Genomic DNA, 25664 nt, shown 5'->3' with positions numbered 1-25664 from the left:
GGGTTACGACCATGCATAGATTACCGTGGACTCAATGAGATCACTGTGAAAAACAAGTACCCATTACCCTTAATTCCAGAATTATTTGATCGGGTAAAGGGAGCTACTGTGTTTACAAAATTGGATCTCCGAGGGGCCTACAATTTAATCTGCATCCGGGCAGGGGACGAGTGGAAGACTGCTTTTAATACCCGGGATGGGCATTACGAATACCTTGTAATGCCTTTTGGTCTTTGTAATGCACCTGCAGTTTTTCAAAGCTATGTGAATGAACTTTTTCGTGATCTTCTCTACAAGTGTCTAGTAGTGTACCTGGATGATATCCTAATATTCTCTAAGGATCTAAAGCAGGCATGTCCAAACTGCGGCCCTCCAGCTGTTGAGAAACTACACATCCCAGCATGCCCTGACACAGCTTTAGCATTCTCTGACAGCAAAACTGTGTCAGGGCATGCTGGGATGTGTAGTTTCACAACAGCTGGAGGGCCACAGTTTGGACATGCCTGATCTAAAGTCTCACCGTCACCAAGTTAAAGAGGTACTGACACGTCTGAGGAAAAATCAACTTTATTGTAAGTTAGAGTAGTGCACTTTTGAAGTATCTTCCATACCGTTCCTTGGTTACATCATTTCTGGATCAGAGCTATGTATGGATCCCGGTAAGGTACAAGCTATCCGAGATTGGTCCACTCCTACAACTCTCAAGGGGATTCAGCGATTTCTTGGCTTTGCTAATTTCTATAGGAGATTCATTAAGAATTATTCTACGTTAGCTGCTCCCATTACAGCCCTAACTCGCAAGGGAGCAAATCCCACGAACTGGTCTTCTGAAGCAATCAAAGCCTTCTCTAAATTTAAAGCAAGCCTTTGTGTCAGCCCCCATTCTTCGACAGCCTGATTTAAATCGTCCCTTTCTACTAGAGGTGGATGCATCTACAGAAGCAGTAGGAGCTGTGTTGTCACAAGTCTTTGAAGAGAAAAAGGTCCATCCCTGCGGATATTTCTCCCGTAAGTTCCTCCCGGCCGAACGTAATTATGCAATCGGTGAGCAAGAATTACTTGCCATCAAGTTGGCATTTGAGGAGTGGAGATACCTTCTAGAAGGAGCACAACATCGCATTACAGTTTATACTGATCATAAGAATCTTCTATATCTGCAGTCAGCTCAGTGCTTGAATCCACGACAAGCTAGATGGGCGCTTTTCTTCACACGATTCAATTTCAAGCTCACCTATCGTCCAGGGTCTCAGAACAAAAAGGCAGATGCCCTTTCTCGGTCCTTTGCTTCTTCTGAATTAAATGATGCTACCATTGTGAATCCTACGTCCTTTTTAATGACTCGAACCTCTCCAGTTCCTCCGCCTGGCAAGACCTTTGTCGCCACAAATCTTCGAAAACGGCTGCTTACCTGGGCTCACTCCTCTTCCTTCATGGGTCATCCTGGGGTTCTAAAGACTCTCAAATTTATTCAACAGTCTTATTGGTGGCCACGTTTCAAAGCCGATGTCCAAGAGTTTATAGCAGCATGTCCTAAATGTGCCCAACATAAGAGTCCAAGAAGTTCTCCACCAGGTTTATTACATCCATTATCCATACCCAAACAACCATGGACTCATATCTCAATGGATTTCGTGACCGATCTACCTCCATCAAAAGGGCGAAATATAATTTGGGTGATAGTGGATCGATTTTCGAAAATGGCACATTTCATTCCATTAACTGGATTACCATCAGCCCCTTTACTAGCCAGATTGTTCAACTCTGAAATCTTCAAGTTGCATGGCCTTCCTCGAGAGATCATCTCTGATCGGGGAACACAGTTTGTGGCCAAGTTCTGGAGGTCACTTTGTTCATCTTTAAATGTCAAGTTGAATTTTTCTTCTGCATATCATCCTCAGACAGATGGACAAACTGAGAGAGTAAACCAAGACCTTGAAACATTTCTCCGGCTATATATATCGTCCTCACAGGATGACTGGGTTGACTACCTTCCATTGGCAGAATTTGCTCATAATAATCTCTACCATTCGTCTTCAGAATCTACGCCCTTTTATATTAACTTCGGCTTTCATCCTCGTGTGCCAGAGTTCCATCCATTGCCAGCCCTAGAGGTTCCAGCAGCAGATCAAGAGCTTCAACGTCTATCTAGAATCTGGAGTTGTGTGCGTAAGTCGTTGGTCAAAACTTCCGCTCGTTATAAATCTTTTGCAGATAGAAAACGTAAAGCTGTACCGAATTACAAGGTGGGAGACCAAGTTTGGATTTCTACGCGCAATCTCAGGTTCAAAGTTCCTTCTAAGAAATTTGCTCCCAAGTTTATTGGTCCATTTCCCATTGTAAAGGTACTCAACCCTGTGTCATACAAAGTCAAGTTGCCACCGTCTTTGAGAATTCCTAACGCCTTTCATACATCTTTATTGAAACCTTTGATTCTCAATAAATTCCGTACTACCCAGTCCAAATCTCCTAAAGTTCACTCTTTGCAGGATGAGGAATTTGAAGTTAAAGAGATTGTGGACTCACGTTCCCGATATGGACGTTTACAGTTTTTGGTCGACTGGAAGGGTTACGGTCCGGAGGAGAGATCCTGGGTTTTTTCTGAAGATGTTCATGCTCCAAGACTGGTACAGAAATACTTCTCCAAAAATCCTGATAAGGTTCAAAGGTGTTCGGAGACCACCCTTAGAAGAGGGGGTACTGTCACGAACCGGTCTCTCACCTCTGCGGGTTCTGGGGTTCGTCCGTTGCCAGTGCGGTTGCTCGCGGTGCTGTGCGCCCGTGTGGGGACGCGGCATGATCAGTGGCACAGGTAATGCAGAGTCTGGGAACTGGGAGTGCGGGGACCAAATGGCCTAAGGCACTGCGGGGTGTCTGCTGTATAGGAGGTGGCCATGTTGGAGACCAAATAGGTAATACAGAGCACTTGTGAAAACACCTGTGGGCAGGTGTAAGCCAATCCCGTGCTTGTGCTGCCTTTAAGTAGGCTGGGATTATGTTACTCTGGGCCAGTGCTTTGTTGTATCAACGCTGTGCTCTAGCTCTGAGCTCTCTCCGTGCATTCCTGTGTGATTCCCGTGGTCCAGATATCGCCTCCGTTCCCAGAGGTCCGTCTACAGCCTTCACTGCTAAAGATCCACCGGCTCTCCGCTGTGCTGTCAGTTAATTGCACACCTACTGGAAACAGTTGGATTCCCAGAGTCTTGCATGAGGTTACCTTGTCTGCCTGCCTTCAACCATACAAAGTTTGGAGGATTCCACTACCCTCAGCTGTTCGTTTGTTCTACTCTGCATTTAACCCGTTCATCACCTTGTCATCTGCTACAGTTTTCACAGTGATCTCCGGAACCCGCAAGTAACCCAATTCAGTACTTTTATATTCTATGTTACCATAACAAGGATAATTCTTCACAGCCTCTCAGTTAACTCTCAAAACTTCATTGCAAATCCTTACAGTTATTTCTTCATGTCTGCATTACCCAGTTAAACACATTCTGCAGTTCAGCATCAAAGCTTGTTTATATTTGGACAATTCAACATTTATTCATCAGCTTGTTTTATATACAGTTCCATGAACATTTCTTTTATTTGTCTTTGAGATTTATCCTGCATATTATTTCTGCCATTCCTGCAATATTTCAGTATAATATGATGATTAACAACTTGTCATTTAACTCTTTACTGAATTGTTATTTTTAATAAATATATGAAACGGAACTTTCTTCGTCCTCCCTGCTTTCTTCATACCCCAGCACCTACACCTGTGGTTGGTCCCGGGTTAACGGATTCACAAAAACACCCGGATCTGACACCCGTTTATCCACCTCATCAGGAGTACTTCAGATTTGTGGTACAGGATTGTCATTACCAATTCCAGACGTTGCCGTTTGGTCTGTCCACGGCACCGAGAGTATTTACCAAGGTAATGGCAGTAATGATGGTGCTCCTGCGAAAGAAAGGAGTCACAATTATCCCATACTTGGACGATCTCCTCATAAAGGCGAGGTCCAGAGAGCAGTTGCTGATTAGTGTAGCACGCTCTCGGGAAGTGTTACAACAGCACGGCTGGATTCTGAATATTCCAAAGTCGCAGCTGATTCCTACGACGCGTCTGCCCTTCCTGGGCATGATTCTGGACGCAGACCAGAAGAAGGTTTTTCTCCCGACGGAGAAGGCTCATGAACCCATGACACTGGTTAGTGACCTCTTAAAACCAAAACAGGTGTCTGTGCATCACTGCAAGAGAGTCCTGGAAAAGATGGTGGCGTCATACGAGGCCATTCCCTTTGGCAGGTTCCATGCGAGGACCTTTTCAATGGGATCTGTTGGACAGATGCATCGGCTGATCACCCTATCCCCCAGGGCCAGGGTGTCTCTTCTGTGGTGGCTGCAGAGTACTCACCTTCTCGAGGGCCACAGGTTCGGCATTCAGGACTGGGTCCTGGTGACCACGGATGCAAGCCTCCGAGGGTGGGGGGCAGTCACTCAGGGAAGAAGTTTCCAAGGGCTGTGGTCAAGTCAGGAGACTTGCCTTCACATCAATATCCTGGAACTAAGGGCCATATACAACGCCCTAAGTCAAGCAGAGACCCTGCTTCGCAACCAATCGGTGCTGATTCAATCAGACAACATCACCGCAGTGGCTCATGTAAACCGCCAAGGCGGCACAAGGAGCAGGGTGGCGATGGCGGAAGCCACCAGAATTCTTCGATGGGCGGAGAATCACGTACGAGCACTGTCAACAGTGTTCATTCCGGGAGTGGACAACTGGGAAGCAGACTTCCTCAGCAGGCACGACCTCCACCCAGGAGAGTGGGGACTTCATCAAGAAGTCTTCGCGCAGATTGTAGGTCGGTGGGAACTGCCACAGGTGGATATGATGGCATCCCGACTCAACAAAAAGCTACAGAGGTATTGCGCCAGGTCAAGAGACCCTCAGGCGATAGCTGTAGACGCACTGGTGACACCGTGGATGTTCCAGTCGGTTTATGTGTTTTCTCCTCTTCCTCTTCCTCTCATACCCAAGGTGCTGAGAATCATAAGAAAAAGAGGAGTGAGAACAATACTCATTGTTCCGGATTGGCCAAGAAGGACTTGGTATCCAGAGCTGCAAGAAATGCTCACAGAGGACCCATGGCCTCTAAGGCAGGATCTGTTGCAGCAGGGACCTTGTCTGTTCCAAGACTTACCGCGGCTGCGTTTGACGGCATGGCGGTTGAACGCTGGATCCTAGTAAAAAAAGGGATTCTGGATGAGGTTATTCCTATGCTAATAAAGGCTAGGAAGGACGCAGAGCCGGCCCTAACGAATATGATGCCCTAGGCAAGATTTTGGCTGGTGCCCCCTAGCACCACCGCTTGTTCCGCCTCTGACCCTGCACCCCTTTCCCAGCACCATCACCCCCCACCCATAGCAGTCCTTTTTTTTGTTTTCCTACCCCCTGTAATTTAAATAAGAACAGTGTGCACATTTGGCCTTACACATATGCCGCACATTATTAGTGCCCTTATACACATAATGAAACACATAGTGCCCCTTACACATATGTTACACATTATTAATGCCCTTATACACATAATGACACATGTAGTTCCCAGCGTGAGTCAACTGGCAGCTCTGCTAACGTCGGGTGCCTAGTTTTTATGAAAATGCATCTTATTTGCATTGCTATGTGGCTAGGATGCACAAGCAGCTTCTGCTGATTAAAATTATATGCAGCATGCCTATATACTGTGTGTGACTGTGGCTGTATCTGCGTACGACATGCTACACACAGAATATAGGCATGCCGCATATCATTTCTCTGACGTCCTAGTGGATGCTGCAAGGATCTCACAGATTCGGCCGGGATTCATTGTGTTTTGTCAGGCAGTGTTTTACTAATCACTCCCATAAAACACTGCCTGACATTATGAATGACATCGACATCGGAAAATACGACAGCTTAGTAAATGAATCATAAAAAAATAAAATTCACACTACCGATGTCATTCGTGTCATGCTGTCATGCGTAAAAGGGGCGATTTATCAGAGTTGCAAAAAGGGATGATTATCGCCTTACGGGCCAAGGGTGGCAGTATTTCTGGAACAGCGCAGTTTGTGAACTGTTTGTTGAAGGTGTATCATGACTGGACAAATGACACCATTGCGAATAACTGATGTGGAAACTGCGGAGCACCACGTGCCACTGATGTGAGAGGTGAACGTCGATCACGAAGGTGTGTGAAAGCCGACTAACACGCCACAGTGAAGCAGCTCACAGTCAAAATGTACCTGGGGGCTACCAGATGTGTGTCTAAAACGACAGTTCAGCCAGTCTAGCTGCTGTCCGTGCTGCACATGGCGGTTACTCTGGCTATTAGCTGGTGGTCATGATAATGTGAGTCAACTGTGTATAGGCAATAAAGGCATGATACATTCAATTCGACAATTTAAGAGACTCATGCATGTGATTTGAATCACATGTCACTAATGTGAAGATACTAAAGTATTTAACCCTTTTGCAGTTCAAGCCTGTTACACTTGCAGACAGCCTTGTGTCTTAGCTCAGGATGTCCAATACCTCTAGCGGCTCTCTATCACTTAGACCACAGGTTCTCAAACTCGGTCCTCAGGACCCCACACAGTGCATGTTTTGCAGGTCTCCTCACAGAATCACTAGTGAAATAATTAGCTCCACATGCGGACATTTTAAAATGTGTCTGTGAGTAATTAATACACCTGTGCACCTGCTGGGTTATCTGCAAAACATGCACTGTGTGGGGTCCTGAGGACCGAGTTTGAGAACCTATGACTTAGACAAACAGCTGAAATGTGCACCTCATCACATGTACTTTCTTTTCCATATGCACATAGACAAAGTAACAAATGCTACAAACTACAAATGCCAGAGACAACTGAACAACCGTGCCCTAAAGGGCCTATAGTCACAAACTGTGTTGGAGCAATGACCCAGTCACTGAGTCACACTGGGCCTGACGTATATTTGTACGCAAACCTGAAGGCTTGCGTACAAATACGATGCTTGGGGGTCTGCAGATGTCGCTTGCAGCCTCCTGTCAGCCGTAGCTAGATTGACATTCTGTGGTATTTGGAAGGTGGAGCGAGTGAAGCACCCTGGATTGTTCTTCAAAATGGGGGCATGTCACCCTTCTTTTGAAGACATGACAAGTCCAGGGTCTTCCTGGACCCCAGTGTCTGGATCTGGATTCAGCTTACACAGGCTGGCTGGTGCCTGTAGCCATCCCAAATCACGACCAATGGTTGCGATAGTGATCCGAGGCTGCATCCTGAGACGCAGCACTTGGATCCTCACTAATGGTAACTTGAGGCATCTATCTCCTGTCATGATCCGGGTCACTGGACGCCTGTATCTACCTTTCAGGTGTCTCCTGAGGCTGGCTCAGTGTTCCAGCGCCGGGTCTCACTCATGCTGCTGACATCCTCACTTTACATCTCCTCTCTGCCAGTCCGCAGACGCTGTCACAAAGAACTCATGTAGTTAGAATGGCGTTTCTAGCCCTCCGCGGCCTCCGCCGCCATTGCTGCACTTCTAGTACTCAGATGGGTCTGCATGGCGTCTCCTGTCCGCTGCAGCCACTGCCGCCATCCTTATAATTCAAATGCGCAAACAAGTCTGCACGGCGGCTCTTGCCCACCGCGGCCTCTGCTGCCAGCTCTGTGAATCAAGTGCGCAAGTTGGCGTTCACTGACCTCCGCGGCCTCAGCCACCATTACTGTAATTCCTCACATGGTGCAACAAGCTAGATTTCCCTCCAAGTGCTAGTATGGGCGCAGCCATGTTGGTTCCAGTCACATGACACTATCTCCACCAATCCACAGCACCGCTGGACTCTGCCTGATTGTCGATCCAATCCCTGCACTGCTGCAGGTATAAAGGTCCTGTTCCTAAACCAGGAAGTTGTCAGTGCTTTGGTTGTCAACCCAGTGTTACCAGTCTCCTTGCTTGTGGTTGTTTGCTATTCCAGGTTTCCAGCTCCTGCTTCCAACTCCACTAGCGACCCGCACCAGTTTAACATCATGCGGTGCATCCTGACTCTGCAGTGTCCTACATTGCCCTCTGCAATTGGCAGTGCCCAAACACCGTCTTCCAGCTGTTAGCTTCCAGCGGTGTTCTGTCCTTTGACCTCATCGGTGCTCCGCCATCGAATACCAGCAATCATCGGTGCTCCGCCATCGAATACCAGCAATCATCGGTGCTCCGCCATCGAATACCAGCAATTATCGGTGCTCCGCCATCGAATATCAGCCGTCATCTGTGCCCTGTCACCGTCTTCTCAATTTCAACGATCTCTAGCATCATCTGTGTATCTAACTATTTCTCCAGCTACATTGGATCATCAAGCCCTGCTCACTTCATCATTCAGTCGGGTTCCGTCCGGCCTACCCAGCAACTAACTCGCCTCTCAGACAATACAACCAGCTTCCAGAGAACCACCTGCTGGTCAGTTCCTGTATTTATTGCACCACTCAGGAACTGGGTGTCGATTAAGGACATTCCATCTCCTAAGTCTATCTAGACGGATACCTATCATTACCACACCCAGTACCATCTGCTCTTCTGTTGTATTCACAGGAACTGTGTATTGCATATATTTTTTACCATATCTCATGTTGCTGTTGATGTACCACCTGAACAGTGCTTGAAATAAACCTTTTAAACTTTACTCCTGTTGTCGTGGTCACGCCTTCGGGCTAGGATACTGCATGTCCAAGAGTCCCATACTACCGACCAGGTTTCACTATACCTCTGCAACTGAGACTTCCTCCTACAGACGCCTCTTGCTGTATTACAATTTGAAGCAGACAGAATTGCACAGTCACTTGCTGGCGTCTGTGCAATTCCATCCAAACATGAATCAGGCCCACTGTGCACTCCTTTGCCAGCAGCGCAGGGAATACGTCCAATGTCTTCCTACTTTTGACACGTACACAAGGTATTAAAGAGACTTGAAGATTGCTGATGCAGTTTTAGACAAGTCCAACAAGAGTGACTGTGACCTTTTCTTAGGACTGTCCCAAAGTACGAGTGCTGGTGGGCGAGGTTCCCTAGTATGATTGCTGCAGTGGCTTCCAGGGAGAATGATTTATGGACTGACTGGTACAGTACATCTGGCACAGCATTTCTGATGCTAGCATCATAAGTCCTGCACAGTCTGATGCCAGTGGTCAACATAACAGTCAACAGAACTCTTTGGGGCATCACCGGTCAGTTTTATGCCTCTGTACCCTCTAATGACAGAAGCTTCTTTAAGGGACATGTTAGGACATCTAGTTGTGCATAAAAAACCTACACTTATTAAGACTAATGTAACCATACAATTTAAAATACATATTTAACATCATACTTCATATGTACTGTAATTTGCAGATTACTAAATGTGAGATGGGATGCTACGCGGGACTAACCTTGAGACATACAGCATAGAGGGGTACATTTACTAAGTCTTGGAGATAAAGTGGACGGAGATAAAAGGGGCTGTTGTTTACTAAGCCCTGGATGGAGATATAGTAGCTGTAGATAAAGAATCAGTCATTCAACTCCTGTCATTTTTCATACACAGCCTGTGACATGGCAGTTAGGAGCCGATTGTCTGGTACTTTATCTCCATCCACTTTATCTCCATCCAAAGCTTAGTAAATAGACATTAAAGTACCAGCCAATCGGCTCCTAACTGTCATTTGTCAAACCCAGCCTGTGACATGACAGTTAGGAGCTGATTGGCTGGTCATTTATCTCTGTCCACTTTTTCTTCATCCAAGGTTTAGTAAATAGACCTCTAAGTACCATATCTCTCAGTTATCTGTTATGTAGGGGTATGCGCTATACTAGGTAGGCATTCATAATGTTGACATTCTTAGCATGTCAAAGTTAACCATGTTGACATCATGTGGACACTGCTGAAATATCGACATGACAGAATGTCAACAAACCATTCCTGGTTGTCTAGCAGGTCTTACCTGGTCGCACCGGCAGTGGGTTAGTCAAAGGTGGATTCCGTGTCCCCGGCGGTCACATGGCATAATCATGTGATGCGTCAGCGTTCCAATGAGTACTTTACCCCTACCCCAGAGGTTCTCAAATGCAGTCCTCAAGGCACCATAACGGCACTCAAAAGTATAGCCATGCTTGTCCACAGGTGACTAAATTAGTAACATAGTAACATAGTATCTGAGGTTGAAAAAAGACAATTGTCCATCGAGTTCAACCTATTTGTGGTGTCCTATGCATGATGATTTGACTAAAATTTCTGACTGATGCTGCTGTCAGCCATTGCATTTTATCCCTATTTATAGTAACTATAATGCATGACTATGCACCATACCCCTGGATATCCTTTTCCAATAGGAATTTATCTAACCCATTCTTAAAGGTGTTGACAGATTCCGCCATTACAACTCCCTCGGGCAGGGAATTCCAAACACGTATTGTCCTTACCGTGAAAAAGCCTTTACGCCGTATTGTGCGGAATCTCCTCTCCTCTAACCTGAGCGAGTGTCCATGAGTCCTCTGTGTTGATCTAACCAAAAACAGGTCCTGCGCAAGCTCTGTGTATTGTCCCCTTATATATTTGTAGATGTTGATCATATCCCCTCTTAGTCTCCGCTTTTGCAATGTAAACATGCCTAGTCTTTCAAGCCTTTCCTTGTATTCCATCGTCTCCATGCCCTTAATTAGTTTGGTCGCCCTCCTCTGTACCTTTTCAAGCTCCAGGATATCCTTTTTGTAGTACGGTGCCCAGAACTGTACACAGTATTCAAGGTGTGGCCTCACTAGTGATTTATATAACGGGAGTATAATACTCTCGTCCCTAGCATCAATACCCCGTTTTATGCATGCTAATATCTTATTAGCCTTCTTTGCTGCAGTCCTACTTTGGATACTACTTCTTAGCTTGCTATCTATGAGAACACCTAAGTCCTTTTCCAGTACAGAATCCCCTAATTTTACCCCATTTAGTAGGTAGGTGTAATTTTTGTTCTTGTTACCACAGTGCATTACCTTACACTTGTCTGTGTTGAAGCGCATTCTCCATTTGGCTGCCCATGCTTCTAATTTAACTAAGTCGTTCTGAAGAGGCTCGGCATCCTCCTCTGTATTTATAGCCTTACATAATTTGGTATCATCTGCAAAAATTGACACCATGCTCTCTAGACCTTCTGTTAGGTCGTTAATGAAAATATTGAACAATAGCGGTCCTAATACTGAGCCTTGCGGCACACCACTTAGCACTTCAGTCCAAGTTGAAAAAGATCCATTAACCACAACGCGCTGCTTCCTATTATCTAACCAGTTTTTGACCCAAGTGCATATTGTGCTTCCTAGCCCTGATTCTTGTAGCTTGTATATAAGTCTCATGTGTGGTACAGTATCGAACGCTTTGGCAAAGTCTAAAAAGATTACATCCACGTCTTTACCCTGATCTAGGTTTGCGCTTACTATTTCATAAAAGCCAAGTAAGTTGGTTTGACAGGATCTGTCCTTCATAAACCCATGTTGATTCCTTTTAATGACCTTATTGGTTTCAAGGAACTTCTGAATACTATCTCTTAGAATACCTTCCAATACTTTCCCCACTATAGATGTAAGACTAACTGGTCTATAATTACCTGGTTCAGCTTTACTTCCCTTTTTGAATATAGGCACTACTTCCGCTATACGCCAGTCTTTGGGAACCATACCTGATATAACTGAATCCTCAAAGATCAAAGATAGCGGTTTTGCCAGTTCAGAGTGAAGCTCCATTAGAACCCTTGGATGAATACCATCGGGCCCTGGTGATTTATTAATCTTTAAATGTTTTAATCGGTCACAGACTACTTCCTCGCTTAAATAAGTACCTATCAGTGTGATATTGTCATTATTGAGATTGTGTGTCAGTCCCTGAATTGGGTCCTCTCTAGTGAATACTGTTGAAAAAAACTCATTTAGTGTGTCCGCTATGTTATTATCATTTTTGCTTAAGACTCCCAACTTGTCTTTCAAAGGGCCTATACTCTCCTTTTTTAATCTCTTGCTATTAATGTATTTAAAGAATTTTTTGGGATTCGCTTTGCTTTCCTTTGCTACTAGTTTTTCAGTTTCTACTTTAGCCGCTCTTATTTCCTTTTTGCAATTTTTGTTACATTCCTTATAGTGCTGAAATGACTCTGCATCCCCGTCAGATTTGTATTTTTTAAATGCTCGCCTTTTCTTGCCCATAAGTTCCTTAATCTTTTTGTTAAGCCACATCGGTTTATGATTTTTATTCCCTTTTTTGCTACTCATAGGAATATATTTGAGTGTATTTTTAGCTAGCAGGAATTTTAGTACCTCCCATTTCTCCGTAGTATTTTTTCCTAAAAACAAACCTTCCCATTCAATATCCCTGAAAAATACCCTCATCATTTCAAAGTTGGCTTTGCTAAAGTTTAAAGTCCTAGTTGAGCCAGTATAGGGCTGTTTGTAGAAACTGATATTGAATGTGACCATATTGTGGTCGCTGTTTCCTATGGGTTCCCCTACTATAATACCCGATACCAAATCCTGATTGTTTGTTAATACCAGGTCTAAGATTGCATTGTACCTAGTTGGTTCCTCAATTCGTTGGACTAGGTAGTTATCATTTAGTGTGTTTAAAAACATACTGCCCCTAGCAGTATCACATGAATCGTTTTTCCAGTTTATCTCTGGATAGTTAAAATCTCCCATCACTACTATGTCTCCTACTCCTGCTGCTTTTTCAATTTGCTTTAGTAACAATTCATCATCAGGTGCGTTGATACCAGGCGGCCTATAGCATACACCCAATACTAACTTTTTTGTTCCTTTTTCCCCGCATGCAATTTCTACCCATAATGTCTCAACAGTGTCTACAGTCCCCTCCTGAAGATCTTCCCATATATTAGGTTTTAAAAACGGCTTTACGTACAGACACACCCCTCCACCCTTTTTATTTAGTCTGTCTCTCCTAAACAGTGTATAGCCCTCTAGATTGACTGTCCAATCATGAGATTCATCCCACCAAGTTTCAGTAATGCCTATAATATCATACTGTTTGCTTGCTGCAAGTATTTCTAGTTCACCTCAGTCAATTTTATTTAACCATCTGTGAGCCATGGATATACCTAAAACCTGGACCGTTGTGGTGCCTTGAGGAGCATGTTTGAGAACCTCTGCTTTATCCTCTATCCCTAATCATATTCCCTGCCCCTAGCCCTCCCCCTAATGCCTAACCCGAATCTCCCCCTAGTGCATAACCTAACCCTTCCATCCCACACCCTAAACCCCAATGTCGACATTCTGAGAATGTTGGCATTTCACATGTTGATATTACAGATGTCAACACTGTGAATGTGTTGACGCGTCAACTGTCAACATTGTGTTGTCAGCATTATGATGGTTGACATTGTGAATGTGGAACTTATGACTGCATCCCTGTCAAAGGATGACATTTTTAATGGTCAATATTTTTTTCTAAATAATGTTAAAAAAGTTATATTTTTAATCATTTTTTATCTTTTTTTTTTAATCATTTTTTTGGGGTTTTGTTTTAACAAGTGGAACTGAAAGTCCAAGCCTGAGCTTTCAATTCCACTGCATGTACGCGAACCAACTACTACATTGTGTAATCGCATTTTTCACGGAGACTGATGCAGCACTAAATTAACACTTAACACTTTGAGGCAGAGATTTTGCTGATAAATTGTGACAATAAAAAAATTATATAAAATGATTGTTACTGTCTTTTATTAACAAGCAGATCCCTTAGAAAGTCAGTCTGTCTAGAAACACAGGACCCGCTGTATGTTAGTAAGTAAAGCAAAAGTAAAGCAAAAAAGCAAGCAACTGGGCAAAACCATGTTGCACTGCACATGAGGCAGATGTGGGATGGTATCTGGATCCTTGAGATGCCGGCAGTCAGCATAACAACAGCGGCATCCCCACACTCAGGATCACGACAATTACTAAGTAACTATGCTACCCCTAATCCCTAACCTCCCTAACCCGGCTTACCTTTCTGCAGTCTTTAGTTCGGGATTCCAGCGTCGGTATTCCTAGCAGTGGGCCTGATTCACTATAATCTGCAATTGTGAGAACGCACACACTGAGCGATAATCTGCAGAGTGCTCATGCGCTGTGAACGCACTGCACGTGCACAAAGGCCAAAGTGCAATCGCTGTGTTTGCAGCCTAAGTGTAAAGCGATTGCAATTTGATTGACAGGAAGTGACCGTTTGAGGGTGGTAACATGGCGTTTGGGGAGTGGTTGGGAAAACACAGGCGTCAAATGGCCGTTTTCGGGGAGTGTATCTGATGTCATTATTTGAGTAGGCATGCTTGTTTTTTGCATATGCATTGTGATTCTGCTAATGGATACGCAGATTTGCGATCGCATCAATGGGCGTCTGTTATTCTTTCTGGGCAGCTCTTCACATGCGATTTATAACTAGCAGATTTGTGAGAATCGCTGTCTCAGCCTCAATAGTGATCCATAGTGAATTAGGCCCTGTGTTGGAATTCCGATATCCGCTATCCGCAGATGGAATATGCAGAGAGAGTTAGATTTGGGTGGGGTGTGTTCAAACTGAAAACAAAACTGTAGTGTAAAATAAAGCAGCCAGTATTTACCCTGCACAGAAACAATATAACCCACCCAAATCTAACCCTCTTTACACATGTTACATCTGCCACACCTGCAGTGCACATGGTTTTGCCCAGTTGCTTGCTTTTTTGTTTTACTTCCAAACATGAATCAGGCTAATAGTACATTAATTGCTGACGAACACCAGCATCTAGCCGGTCCATTTGACTTATTTCTGGTTTGGTCCCGGTACATAACAGTGAGTGTTTGTTCAAACCATAGTTCCTTTATTGGTGTCTTTTCCGCTACATCTGCTGGGAGTTTGTTCCAAACATCTATTAATCTTTCACTCAAATATGTTCTAACATTACTCCAGAGTGTTGTGATATAAATGATGGATTATATCCTCCACATTTGTCTAACTAGAGGAATATATAAAATAGACATACACCATTACAGCACTGTCTTGAGATTATGACTTCTACAATATTGTTGTCTGTTAAACTGTTCTGCATCTCAGCTCTATGTGCCCAGAGCGGAGATGAATGCAAATTGGATGTACTTGATCCTGCATTGTGTGCGCAGAACTACATGCGTATATATAGGCCCATATGCAGAGTTGTACGCACTTTTCGACATAGGCGTTTCTATAATGGGTGCTATGTGTGCAGTGCACATGGGCCCCTGGGTCCAGGGGGGCCCACACCGCACACACTGTACCGATTTTTAATACTCACGTTTCCGGAGTCCAGCGTTGGGCGCTGCTGACACTGCAAAAATTGCCATTAAAATGGCCGCTGTAGCCAAATTGGTCTCTGGAACATGGCGGACACCATGTTTCCGGAGACTTGCACATGCGCTGTAGACTCCGGCACAATGCTGGATACTACTGCGAAATACAGAGGAGGGGGCCCTCTCGGAGGTGAACACGGGCCCCCTCCTCTGTTAAAACGCCCCTGCTTTGCGGTGCATGCGCCCACCATCCGTACACTTAGCAAATGATTCCCTGGAGACAGGCATATTCATGTTGCGATCCAACTCTGCAGAAACACAGTTCCATCAATACACCCTCTCTCTGCACAATGCCTTGGAGAGAGACCCTGTTACAGCCCAGTCACGTCACTTCCCGGATTTAACTAATTTGTGTGAACTACAGTTTTTTTTTATGTTTTCCAGTATTTGGTGGCAAATGGTCAATTGTGTGTTTTCATCCATTACCAGATTTTCATTCCAACCAGCCAGATCTGGCAGAAGTTCTCCTTGGCAATTGTATAGTGTATGCCCAGCTTAAATAGGATTCCTGATACACTTTGCACATTTATTGTGGTAACTAGTGTGTGCTAAATAGTAAAGGATTTTAAGAATGCCTGGGAAACCATTTGTTTGTCCGTATAATTTGACTTTATCTGCCATCAACATTCTGTGTACTTAAGAACAAAAACAAGTCTATTAATTCCTGAGTATGCTTCAGACATAACAATTGTTCCATATAAAACCATCCAATAGAATGTCAGCCAGTTCTGCTGCTATAATATTGTGGCAAAATGACTGTGCAACCAAATGTCAAGGCATGTTCCGCTATATGTATCAAGAGCCAGACAGACGATGTTATCAGTATCAAAAATAGTTTCTAGAATGTCCTGTGTTCTGCTAGTGTCTGGGGGGTATTCATGGTGCCCATGGTAACCAATCAGCTTTGAAGTAACATTTAGCAAGTGCATTCTATTAAATTATACATAGCAGCTGATTGGTTGTCATGGGCAACTTCTCCACTGGCTAACTTCTCAACTCTTTTCACTGCTTCATGAATAGACCCTGGGCAGCACCAGATTACTGACATCTGAATGTATGATTTGACCCAACTGTTATTAACAGATGCTGCTTTACTATGGGTGTTCTAAACACAAGCAGGTAACACTCAATGGCAGTGACCTTGCTAAACTTATGTTATGTTAAGGTGCTTTTAAGCCTCTATGCTACATTGTCACATTAGAAGCATAGAAATACAGAACTGATAGCAGATATGAACCACTTTCCCCATCTAGTCTGTCCCTTTTGTAACCAAATTGTTACCTCAAAACCTATTAGATCCTGAGTTATTTGTAAGGGTGTGGTATGCGCTACCGGCGGCGGGTATCCCAGAGGTCAGCATCCCAACACCAAGATCCCGGCCACAGAATGCCGACGGGGAAGAGGTAAGCGCAACAAGCCCCTTGCGGGCTCGGTGGCGAGCTGCACTTGCCACAGGTTCTATTCCCATACTATGGGTGTCGTGGACACCCACGAGTGGGATTAATCCCTGTTGGTCGGCATGCTGACCGTCAGGATAGTGAGGGGGCGGGATGTAGGGGGGAGGTATTGTGACTGGCGGTCTCCTGACGGCCGGTCACATAACTACATCCCATTTGTAACATTCTTGAAGTTGTGGTACTGAAATGTTATGTGTGTTATTAGTTTGTGCGTCAACTGTAGAATAAAAGATACGTTTGGTACTCAATAATATTTTTGTAAGTTAGATGTAAATATAATTTAAAACAAAGTATTTGGCACTTTATTATATGCAAGTGTTTCAGACTCTGAAACTAGACTGAGAGAACTGGGGTTTTAGTAGAGTTGCTGTCCAGAATATGAGGCCAGACTTGTTTAATGACCTATTTGCATTGTGGTATGTAAGAGCGATGTGAGTTTTTCCATAGAACAGACAGCCCTATTTAATTCGTTACATGGGAGATACGCTGTGGTTGGGACCAGAGCCAGCAGTTAGCAATAACACAGCTTGTGTTATAAGAACAATCTGAGCAGCAATGATATTCTAAACTCAGCCAGGATTGCGGAATAACACAAATATTACTGCTCTTAACTCATTTTACAGTATCTCTGTTTTTAATCAGTTTTTCTTTATAGTGAGATAACATTGACTTAAATGCGTTCATGGGAAACGGCTGATCCGGGGTTAGAATGATCAATATATCATGCCGTTATGTGTGTACAGTAAGTCGTGCAAGCTCCTGTTTTGTATCTGAAGGCATAGTGTCAGGCTTTCTGCAATGCTGCTCTAGGATACTGCCATCAACCTACACAATATTGTTGCTGTAAGTTTCTTTTTTAATATTTCTTCAAAACTCATATGACTTGAAATTACAGCGTTAAACCGATCTCGCTGCTCCTACTGAGATCAGGAGCAGTTCAGAGTGCGTGACTACGGTTCTCCATCACTGCCAAAATCTAAACAATCTTGATTCCTGAACTTGCTTCCCTAGAGACAGCCGGGTGCCTTAATTCAATGCCAGGAAGCTTTGGACACGTCGTTTTTTTTCCAAATGCTTTAAACAATACTTAGAAATTATTCATTTAAGAATTCCGAAGCCGCTCCATTCTTTTCTTTTGCAAAATGTTTTGATCAAATCAGGGTGTGTATGTCTGCATTTACATTCTTCTAGCTTTTTTTTAATAGAGCAAATATTACAGGACATATTTTTTGGCTTCCTCATGGCATTTTGTGCAGAGTGGAGCTGTTATACTGTATTTGTCTGTAGATGGAGGTGATAAAGAGCACAAGCAGACTAAGCATATTAGCAACATGTCTGACAGACTGGGACTGCAGCTGATGACAGTGTGTCATAGTATTATCCTCACTTCAAGCCTCTAGAGTTTCTGTGTATTGATGTATGAGGGATTTTAAAACCGGGATGTAGGAGCTGATGCACCACTAATAATCGGAGTACTAATGGATTCAGTATTCGATCCGGACAGTCGGGATCCTGGCGGTCATAAGACCGATGCAGGAATTCTGACAGATGGGATCCCGACGGTAAGCGCGTGTTCCCTCGCAGGCTCACTGCGCTTGCCACGCTTCAGGCCCGATGGCGAGCTTTGCTTGCCACACTAATTTATTCCCCCTCGTGGGGTGGCATGGACCACCCCCTGAGTGGGGATTCTGGGCCCCAGTTGGTATTCCGACCGCCGGGATTCCCTTGGCTGTCGGGATTTCGGTGTTGGTATCCTGACCGACAGGATCCCGACAGCCGGGAATCTAACTGCTTCCTGTAATAATCTTGTGCTAGGTTTATTATTCTAGAAAAAGAATTAAAGGGAATGTAATTCAGCTCGATGTTCTGCCGTGATGTTCAACTGTCTACACTACCACTAAGGGGGTATCAAATTGCAGGTGATAACCCATTTTAGCGTAATACGTTTTCCACCTTGGTTTAAACCAAATGGTTTAAAAATAAACAAAAACAAAAAAATAATGCTCAGTAAAAAAAGCCTATTATACTAAAAAACAAGTGTTTTCATTTTAAATGTTTAATGCCAGTAGTATACCCAGTGCTAATGTTTAACAACTCGTGTGTGTGTGTGTGTGTGTGTGTGTGTGTGTGTGTGTGTGTGTGTGTGTGTGTGTGTGTGTGTGTGTGTGGCTGTGTGTGTGTGTTCTCTGAAAAGTGCTTTTGCATTTTCCATTTTGTATAATTATTCAGATTTTTTTAAATTATAATAAGTAGGACCAATGCTTAACATTAACGTGTTGTTCTTATTTTCAATTTCTTTCATCAATCCTTCAATTTCATCATTATCCTTTATTTATATGGCACCACAAGTATTCATGGAACAGTGAAAAGCCCTTTATTAGTGATAACATTTCACTGTTTCCTCCAATTCATAGAAGGCATTACCGTGGATAAATTTCTGAGTTCCCCCTGCTCAGTGTAGAAATCGCTTCCGGGTATGGGGCGGCCAATTCATAGAAGCACGGAAAGCTCACCTTTCTGTTTAGCTTCTCTAAACAAATTCACCATCTCAGGATGGCGTAAGGAGGTGGGAGAGGGGAGAAAATCAACGGAGACTACTGTCTCCCAGACCCTCCCTGTTCTCCTTACCCACTTCTCTCTCACCAGCCAATCACGGGTCCCCAGTGTTACTAGGCAGGAAATTAGAGTGAGATGTCCCCGGCAGTCACCTGAGACTGCCAATGCTGACTGTACTCCCTCTCACCGCCGCCTCCAACACCTGCACTGCCCCCCGCAGCAACCCCACTGCAACAACAGTAGCAGCACTCTGCCCCACAACCCAACTAATCTCGGCACCCCTGCCCAACCACCGCAGACACTCATCTGCCCCCATTACCGGTGCTGATGCTGGTGCTGCACAAAGTGAAAACGTCTTCCCTTCCCCTCCATGCTACTAGCTGGCACTGGGTGCGGTCCCCGTGCATGGCCAGCACCATGTGTGAGGTATATGCATTTGCTGGGTCACTGCTAACTTCCCGCTGCTCCCCACTACCTTCACACAGCCGGCTGGCTCACTCTGCACATGTGCAGTATCAGGGAACTGTACATAAATGTGGTATAGCAAGTGATCCGCTGCTTCGCTAAGGAGGCTGACACCATGGGACACCGCAAGATGGGTGAGTATTTGTAAACCACACGGTAACTTGAAGATATATCGCATCAGTATGATGAGATCTGTATTGAAACTTACTGTGTCCCATTTCACTACCTTTATGAATAGACCCCTTTGTGTGAAAATTGGTTATTGGCCAATTCAATTCAGGTGAAGTTAACACGCAATAATTCTCCATAGGGTTTAATGCACATTTTTTTCCCACCAACTCCTGAGCAGGTCTAAAGTTGGGGAAAATCCCTATTTTATGGTAAATATGTCAGAATTTGGGGCTTAATTCAAGATTGATTGCAAAATCAAAACTGATTGATTGCAAAACCATGTGCACTGCAGGTGTGGCAGATATAAAATGTGCAGAGAGAGTTAGATTTGGGTGGGTTATATTATTTCTGTGCAGGGTAAATACTGGCTGCTTTATTTTAACACTGCAATTTAGATTTCAGTTTGAACACACCCCACCCAAATCTAACTCTCTCTGCTCATGTTATATCTGCCCCCCCCCCCCCCTGCCTGCAGTGCACATGGGGGGTCATTCCGAGTTGATCGCTAGCTGCCGTTGTTCGCAGCGCAGCGATCAGGCTAAAAATCAGCATTTCTGCGCATGCGTTTGCACCACAATGTGCACGCACGACGTACGGGTACAAAGGCTTTTGTGGTTGTGCACAGGTTCTAGCAAAGTTTTCAGTCACACTGACGGCCGCAAGAAGATTGACAGGAAGGGGGCGTTTCTGGGTGTCAACTGACCATTTTCAGGGAGTGTCTGAAAAAACGCAGGCGTGGCTGGGCGTTCGCTGGGCGGGTGTATGACGTCAAATCCAGACACGAATAGGCTGAAGTGATCACAAGCGCTGAGTAGGTTCAGAGCTACTCTGAAACTGCACAAACTGTTTTTGTAGAGTTCGGCTGCACATGCGTTCGCACTTCTGCTAAGCTAAAATACACTCCCCAGTGGCCGGCGTCATTGCGTTTGCACGGCTGCTAAAACTAGCCAGCGAGCGATCAACTCGGAATGAGGGCCATGGTTTTGTGCATTAGCTAACAAATTTGCTGCTGCAATCAGGTCTGAATTAAGCCCATGGATTTCCCCACTAAAGGAAGATTTTGCTTTTGCAATCAACCTTGATTTAGGCCCTTGGCCCCGAACCACTGGCATGCTCTCCCTAATGATTAATTAGTGAGAATTTTTTAAATTATTTTAATTTGGCCAATAATTACGTCATTTTTGGCGTGAAAATATGGAAAATGTAGGCAAATGGGTTAATTGTTGTGACAGCTATATGGGGTGCTGTATGAATGGGAGGGTATGGGTCATTAGGTCGACCACACTTAGGTTGACAATCATTAGGTCGACCACTATATGTCGACATGCATTAGGTCAACATGGTCACTAGGTCAACATGGTCATTAGGTCGATGTGAACAAGGTCGTCATGGAAAAAGGTCGACATGAGGTTTTTTTTTTACTTTTTTGTTGTCGTTTTCTTCGTAAAGTGACGGGGAACCACAATTAGTGCACCGCGTCCCCTCGCATGTCTCTCAATCGTAGTCCACGTGGATTGCAAAGTATTAAAAAGTTCAAAAATCAAGAAAAAAATAATGTAAAAAAAGGCATGTCAACCTTTTTCCATGTCAACCTAGTATATGTCGACCTAGTGACCACGTCGATATAATGCATGTCGACCAATAGTGGTCGACATAATGACTGTCGACCTGAGTGTGGTCGACCTAAGGACCGTATCCCGAATGGGACAGGTAGATGGGGGTGCTGTATGAATGGGACGGGTGGATGGGGGTGCTGTATGAATAGGACAGGTAGATGAGGGTGCTGTATGAATGGTACAGGTAGATGGGGATGCTGTATGAATGGGACGGGTGGATGGGGGTGCTGTATGAATGGGACGGGTGGATGAGGGTGCTGTATGAATGGGACGGGTGGATGGGGGTGCTGTATGAATGGGACGGGTGGATGGGGGTGCTGTATGAATAGGACAGGTAGATGAGGGTGCTGTATGAATGGTACAGGTAGATGGGGGTGCTGTATGAATGGGACGGGTGGATGGGGGTGCTGTATGAATAGGACAGGTAGATGGGGGTTCTGTATGAATAGGACCGGTGGATGGGGGTGTGGTATGTATGGGACCGGTGGATGGGGGTGTGGTATGTATGGGACGGGTGGATGGGGGTGTGGTATGTATGGGACAGGTGGATGGGGGTGCTGTATGAATGCTAAAGGTAGATTGGGTGCTGTATGAATAGGACAGGTAGATGAGGGTGCTGTGTGAATGGGATAGGTAGATGGGAGTGCTGTATGAATGGGACGGTGGATAGGGGTGCGGTATGAATGGGACGGGTGGATGGGGATGTGCGGTATGAATGGGACGGGTGGATGGGGGTGCTGTATTAATAGGACAGGTAGATGAGGGTGCGGTATGAATGGGACGGGTGGATGGGGGTGTGGTATGCATGGGACGGGTGGATGGGGGTGCTGTATGAATGGTACAGGTAGATGAGGTGCTGTATGAATCGGACAGGTAGATGAGGGTGCTGTATGAATGGGACAGGTAGATGGGGATGCTGTATGAATGGGACGGGTGGATGAGGGTGCTGTATGAATAGGACAGGTAGATGAGGGTGCTGTATGAATGGGACAGGTAGATGAGGGTGCTGTATGAATGGGACGGGTGGATGGGGGTCCTGTATGAATGAGACAGGTGGATGGGGGTGTGGTATGTATGGGACGGCTGGATGGGGGTGCTGTATGAATGCTAAAGGTAGATTGGGTGCTGTATGAATAGGACAGGTAGATGAGGGTGCTGTGTGAATGGGATCGGTAGATGGGAGTGCTGTATGAATGGGACGGGTGGATAGGGGTGCGGTATGAATGGGACGGGTGGATGGGGGTATGCGGTATGAATGGGACGGGTGGATGGGGGTGCGGTATGAATAGGATGGGTGGGTGGGGTGTGATATGAATGGGATAGGTAGATGGGAGTGCTGTATGAATGGGACGGGTGGATAGGGGTGCAATATGAATGGGACGGGTGGATGGGGGTGTGCGGTATGAATGGGACTGGTGGATGGGGATGCAATATGAATAGGATGGGTGGATGGGGTGTGATATGAATGTGATAGGTAGATGGGGGTGCTGTATGAATGGGACCGGTGGATGGGACTGCTGTATGAATGGGACGGGTGGATGGGTGTGCTGTATGAATGGGACGGGTGGATAGGAGTGCTGTATGAATGAGACGGGTGGATGGGGGTGCTGTTTGAATGGTACAGGTAGATGGGGTGCGGTATGAATGGGATAGGTAGATGGGAGTGCTGTATGAATTGGATAGTTGATGGGGGTGCTGTATGAATGGGGCGGGTGGATGGGGTGCTGTATGAATGGAACGGGTGGATGGGGGTGCGGTATGAATGGTACAGGTAGATGGGGTGCGATATGAATGGGATAGGTAGATGGGAGTGCTGTATGAATTGGATAGTTGATGGGGTGCTGTATGAATGGGGCGGGTGGATGGGGTACTGTATGAATGGAACGGGTGGATGGAGGTGCGGTATGAATGGGACAGGTGGATGGGGGTTCTGTATGAATGAGACGGGTGGATGGTGGTGCTGTATGAATGGGACAGGTGGATGGGGGTTCTGTATGAATGAGACGGGTGGATGGGTGTGTGGTATGCATGGGACGGGTGGATGGGGCTGCTGTATGAATGGGACAGGTGGATGAGGGTGCGGTATGAATGGGACGGGTGGATGGGGGTGCGGTATGAATGGGACGGGTGGATGGGGGTGCTGTATGAATGGTACAGGTAGATGAGGTGCTGTATGAATGGGACAGGTAGATGGGGGTGCTGTATGAATGGGACAGGTGTTTTTGAAGCCTGCAGGTGGGAGTTGCAGGTGTTTTTTTTTTTTAAATGTTTAAAAGTGGCTTAGAATGACACAAATATACACTTACAGGCATTTTTATGCATCCCTAAATTAAGTATATTACCTATTTGCAGAAAAACACTTGTTTTCTATCATTTTGTCACTGCTTTAGAAAAATGATTGTAACAGCCATTTGACACAATTTAAGAACCCCAAATACATTTATTATGACCCCTTTCAGACATGCATCAAAACCCCTGGTTTATGCATGTGAAAGCGCATCAAACCGAGATTTTGGTATGTATTAACTCATAATGAAAAAAAGGGGAAATGACCCGTGGCGCTAAAAAGGAAACGTGTCTCATCAATTAAACCACCTTGTGTTTGTCTATAAGGTTTGGTGAACCTTGGTGTGACCTGGGCTGCAGGTAGAAGGTTGATTGCACAAAATAGAGGTTCGATTTTGCTTTTTAGTGTTCATGTTGTAATTCAATCGACCTGGGACTAAGTCCCATGTCTGCGACCCTTCTCCCAACCAGGGTCATGGAGCTCAGACTCGGGAATTGCTGGAGTGGTAGACCCAGCAATTTCCCTGTCTGATGTCTGATGGGGTTAGTCTTTTCTGGGGTATAGGCAGATTTCCCCATTCTCCCCTATACTTAACACATGGAAAACCAGCAAGAATTATTGGGTGAAACACTTAACACCCATTTTCTAATTGGATTGCACGAAAAGTTTACACCCGCAATCAACGGGTGTTAACTTTTGTTAACACTCGTTATGTGTAATCAACGGGCGATATACAAGATAAGTAAACACCCGTGAAAACATCGCTTTCGCTTACAGTGTCTTAGTACTGTATGACAGCCAAACATTGACAATCATGTCTGCGCCAACCATTTCAGTCTTCATAATGAATTGAAGTTTTGCCGAAGATTTCTGGTGTCAAATCTTTGATGATTTTATAAAAAAAAAAGTTTTATTTTTCAGTAATCTACATAGTCATTTCTTATGAATTTTATTGCTCACTTTATGATAAAATAAAAACATCTGTGTATAATGTTGCCAAACATCTTTCAGTCAGCGTTGCCACATCTACTGATTGGTGACAGGGACAAAGGTCAAATGACCAGAGCCTAGTTACATGGAGCCAACACTGGAAATGAAACCGAGATCCAAGCAAGTTTCATAGGCAAAGCTCTTGTATAGGGAAGTGCAACTTCCTCCATCATATTCAGCCTACTGCCCACATGGAGTCTCATTGTCTTGTAAGTAAATAACTTAATAACTGATGTTGGTTCCAGTAGCACCCGTGTTTTGCTCACAGAGCACAATTATTTTTAACCTGTTCTTCTAACTTCTATTTGTGGGGAAGATTTATCAAAGCTTGTAGATAGAGAAAGTGGAGAGAGATAAAGTACCAAACAATCAGCTCCTGTCGTTTTTCAAAAACAGCCTGTAAAATTACAGTTAAGAGCTGATTGGCTGATACTTTATCTCTCTCTAAGGTTTGATACATCTAGCCCATACGATACATGTAGCCCATATATATCAAACCTTGTGTGCTCAGATATACAGTATATGCGGTTTCACCTTTCATCGTCCACATATGGAAGGAACATATGGGCAACTTCACCACTGGCTCACTTTTCTACACTTTACACTGCTTCATGAATAGATCCCTTGGACGGAGATAAAGTCGCTGGAGATAAAGTACCAGCCAATTGACTCCTATCTGTAATATTTCAAACACAGCCTCTGGCATAGCAGTTAGGAGCCGATTGTCTGGTATTTTATCTCCAGCAACT

General features: G+C 44.8%; 1 protein-coding gene across 2 annotated transcripts in view; it reads left to right on the top strand.

The window, feature by feature from the left end:
• LOC135015220 (activin receptor type-1-like) overlaps positions 1-25664 on the top strand; it is a 188597-nt gene that overhangs the window by 25958 nt on the left and 136975 nt on the right. The gene's annotated exons all lie outside the window — the stretch shown is intronic.

The sequence above is a fragment of the Pseudophryne corroboree genome, chromosome 2, assembly GCF_028390025.1.
Source record: "Pseudophryne corroboree isolate aPseCor3 chromosome 2, aPseCor3.hap2, whole genome shotgun sequence".
NCBI lineage: Eukaryota > Metazoa > Chordata > Amphibia > Anura > Myobatrachidae > Pseudophryne > Pseudophryne corroboree.
Note: the sequence above shows the minus strand (reverse complement) of the source record. Positions and strands in the feature narration are given on the sequence as shown.